The sequence below is a fragment of the Arachis ipaensis genome, chromosome B4, assembly GCF_059453495.1.
Source record: "Arachis ipaensis isolate K30076 ecotype BB chromosome B4, ASM5945349v1, whole genome shotgun sequence".
Taxonomy (NCBI): Eukaryota; Viridiplantae; Streptophyta; class Magnoliopsida; order Fabales; family Fabaceae; genus Arachis; species Arachis ipaensis.
The window spans coordinates 107037520-107041605 of NC_142439.1; the positions used below are offsets into that span (position 1 = coordinate 107037520).

Below are 4086 nucleotides of genomic sequence, written 5' to 3' on the forward strand. Positions count from 1 at the left end.
TCAATAAATCAAAACTTGCCTTAATTATCCTTAATAAAATAATCTATGAAATTGTTATAAATACATATATGATTTGAGACTTGATCATAATAAGACTTTTTAAAAGTTCTGGGTCTTACAACAATCATCATCATTCCCTATGAACGCGTGCCTGATAACCACTTCCGTTCTGCATTAGATTGAATGAGTATCTCTTAGATCTCTTAATCAGAATCTTCGTGGTATAAGCTAGATTGATGGCGGCATTCATGAGAGTCCAGAAAGTCTAAACCTTGTTCGTGGTATTCCGAGTAGGACTCTGGGATTGAATGACTGTGACAAACTCAAAACTCGCGAGTGCTAGGCGTAGTGACAGACGCAAAAGGATAGTAAATTCTATTCCAGTATGATCGAGAACCTCCAAGATGATTAGCCATGCAGTGACAACGCATCGGACCATTTTCACAGAGAGGAATAGGATGCAACCAACGACAAGGGTGATGCCTCCAGACGATTAGCCGTGCTGTGACAGAGCATTTGGACCATTTTCCCGAGAGGATTGAAAGTAGCCATTGGCACCGGTGACATCCTTACATAAAGCCAGCCATAGAAAGGAGTAAGACTGATTGGATGAAGACAGCAAGAAAGCAGAGGTTCAGAGGAACGAATGCATCTCCATACGCTTATCTGAAATTCTCACCACTGATTTACATAAGTATTTCTATCCTTCTTTTATTATTTAATTTTGAAAACCCCATTACTATTTTATATCCGCCTGACTGAGATTTACAAGGTGACCATAGCTTGCTTCATACCAACAATCTCCATGGGATTCGACCCTTACTCACATAAGGTATTACTTGGACGACCCAGTGCACTTGCTGGTTAGTTATGCGAAGTTGTGAATATATGTTTAGACCATGGTTCTGTGCATCCGTTTTTGGTGCCATCGCCAGGGAATCAATTTCGAACAATAATTCACAACCTGAGTAACAATTTCACATACCAAGTTTTTGGCGCCGTTGCCGGGGATTGTTCGAGTTTGGACAACTGACGGTTCATCTTGTTGCTCAGATTGGGTAACTTTCTTTTCGTTTTCTTCTCAAAAATTTTTTCAAAAATATTTCAAAATTTTCTCACCTGTTTTCGAAAAAGAAATTATTTTCAAAAATATATTTTTCTTCAGAATTTTTAAATATGAATTCTAGTGTTTCATAAAGCATGTTGAAGCCTGGCTGGCTGTAAAGCCATGACTGTAGGGCATGTTAGGCGTGTCATGTCTGAATTACATACTAAAGCTTGGCTGGCTATTAAGCCATGCCTGACCCTTTGATTGGAGTTTTAGACTAAAGAGTATAAGATTCCTGGAATTCATATTAAAAATTTTGGAATCCTTATTTTTCTTTTTCAAAATGATTTTCGAAAAAATTAAAAGAAAATACAAAAAAAAAATCATAAAATCATAAAAATCAAAAATATTTTTGTGTTCTTGTTTGAGTCTTGAGTCATGTTATAAGTTTGGTGTCAATTGCATATTCATCTTGCATTTTTCGAAAATTCATGCATTCATAGTGTTCTTCATGATCTTCAAGTTGTTCTTGGTAAGTCTTCTTGTTTGATCTTGATGTTTTCTTGTTTTGTGTTGTATGGTGTTTTTCATATGCATTCTTGAATTCTTAGTGCCTAAGCATTAAAGATTTCTAAGTTTGGTGTCTTGCATGTTTTCTTTGCATTAAAAATTTTTCAAAAATATGTTCTTGATGTTCATCATGATCTTCATAGTGTTCTTGGTGTTCATCTTGACATTCATAGCATTCTTGCATGCATCATATGCTTTGATCTAAAATTCTCATGCATTGCATCATTTTCATGTTTCTCTCTCTCATCATTAAAAATTCAAAAATCAAAAAAATATCTTTCCCTTTTTCTCTCTTAAAATTTCGAAAATTAGATTTGACTTTTTCAAAAATTTTTAAAAATCTAGTTTTTATGAGTCAAATCAAATTTTCAATTTAAAAATCTCATCTTTTTCAAAATCTTTTTCAAAAATCAAATCTTTTTCATTTTTCTTAGTTATTTTCGAAAATTATAAAAATGTTTTTCAAAAATCTTTTTCTTATCTTTATCACATAATTTTCGAAAATAACATCACCAATTAATGTTTTGATTCAAAAATTTCAAGTTTGTTACTTACTTGTTAAGAAAGATTCAAACTTTAAGTTCTAGAATCATATCTTGTGATTTCTTGTGAATCAAGTCATTAATTGTGATTTTAAAAAAAAATCAAATCTTTTTCAAAACTAATTTCAATCATATATTTTCAAAAAAAATATCTTCTTATCTTACCTTTTTCAAAAATTTGATTTCAAAATATCTTTTCTAACTTCTTATCTTCTTATCTTTTCAAAATTGATTCTCAAAATTTGTTTCAACTAACTAACTAACTTTTTGTTTGTTTCTTACCTTTTTCAAAACTACCTAACTAACTCTCTCTTTCTAATTTTCGAAAATATCTCCCTCTCTTTTTCAAAACTTCTTTTTAATTAACTAATTATTTTAATTTTGGATTTTAATTTTCGAAAATTACTAACCTTTTTCAAAAACTATTTTCGAAAATCACTAACTCTTTTTTAAAAATTATTTTCGAAAATTCTCCCTCTCCCATCTTATTCTATTTATTTATTTATCTACTAACATCTCCTCATCTCAATTCACTGCTCCTATCCTTACCCTTGTTTTTGGATTCTTCATTCTTCTTCACCCCTATTCCTTTTCTTTTTCTACTAAAAATAAGGAACCTCTCTACTGTGACATAGAGAATTCCTCTTCTTTTCTTGTTCTCTTCTCTTTCTTATGAGCAGGAACAAAGAAAAAGGCATTCTTGTTGAAGCTGATCCAGAACCTGAAAGGACTCTGAAGAGGAAACTAAGAGAAGCTAAATTACAACAATCCAGAGACAACCTTATTGAAAATTTCGAACAAGTAAAGGAGATGGCAGCCGAACCCAACAACAATAATGCAAGGAGAATGCTTGGTGACTTTACTGCACCAAATTCCAATTTACATGGAAGAAGCATCTCCATCCCTACCATTGGAGCAACAATTTTGAGCTGAAACCTCAGCTAGTTTCTCTGATGCAACAGAACTGCAAGTTTCATGGACTTCCATCTGAAGATCCTTTTCAGTTCTTAACTGAATTCTTGCAGATCTGTGATACTGTTAAGACTAATGGAGTAGATCTTGAAGTCTACAGGCTCATGCTTTTCCCTTTTGCTGTAAGAGACAGAGCTAGGGTGTGGTTGGACTCTCAACCTAAAGATAGCCTGAACTCTTGGGATAAGCTGGTCATGGCTTTCTTAGCCAAGTTCTTTCCTCCTCAAAAGCTGAGCAAGCTTAGAGTGGATGTTCAAACCTTCAGACAGAAAGAAGGTGAATCCCTCTATGAAGCTTGGGAAAGATACAAGCAGCTGACCAAAAAGTGTCCTTCTGACATGCTTTCAAAATGGACCATCCTGGATATATTCTATGATGGTTTATCTGAGCTATCAAAGATGTCATTGGATACTTCTGCAGGTGGATCCATTCACCTAAAGAAAACGCCTGTAGAAGCTCAAGAACTCATTGACATGGTTGCTAATAACCAGTTCATGTACACTTCTGAGAGGAATCCTGTGAATAATGGGACGCCTATGAAGAAGGGAGTTCTTGAAATTGATACTCTGAATGCCATATTGGCTCAGAACAAAATATTGACTCAGTAAGTCAATATGATTTCTCAGAGTCTGAATGGAATGCAAGCTACATCCAACAGTACTCAAGAGGCATCTTCTGAAGAAGAAGCTTATGATCTTGAGAACCCTGCAATAGCAGAGGTGAATTACTTAGGTGAACCTTATGGAAACACCTATAACTCATCATGGAGAAATCATCCAAATTTCTCATGGAAGGATCAAAAGCCTCAACAAGGCTTTAATAATGGTGGAAGAAATAGGTTTAACAATAGTAAACCTTTTCCATCATCCACTCAGCAACAGACAGAGAATTCTGAGCAGAATCCATCTAGCTTAGCAAACTTAGTCTCTGGTCTATCTAAGGCCACTGTGAGTT

At 34.2% G+C, this 4086-nt stretch overlaps 1 non-coding gene across 1 annotated transcript; it reads right to left on the reverse strand.

The window, feature by feature from the left end:
• Positions 1 to 3368: 3368 nt before the first annotated feature.
• Positions 3369 to 3476, reverse strand: LOC148568687 (small nucleolar RNA R71). Its single transcript, XR_015882435.1, has one exon. It is a non-coding gene; the product is annotated as a small nucleolar RNA R71 (small nucleolar RNA).
• Between the last annotated feature and the right edge of the window lie 610 nt (positions 3477 to 4086).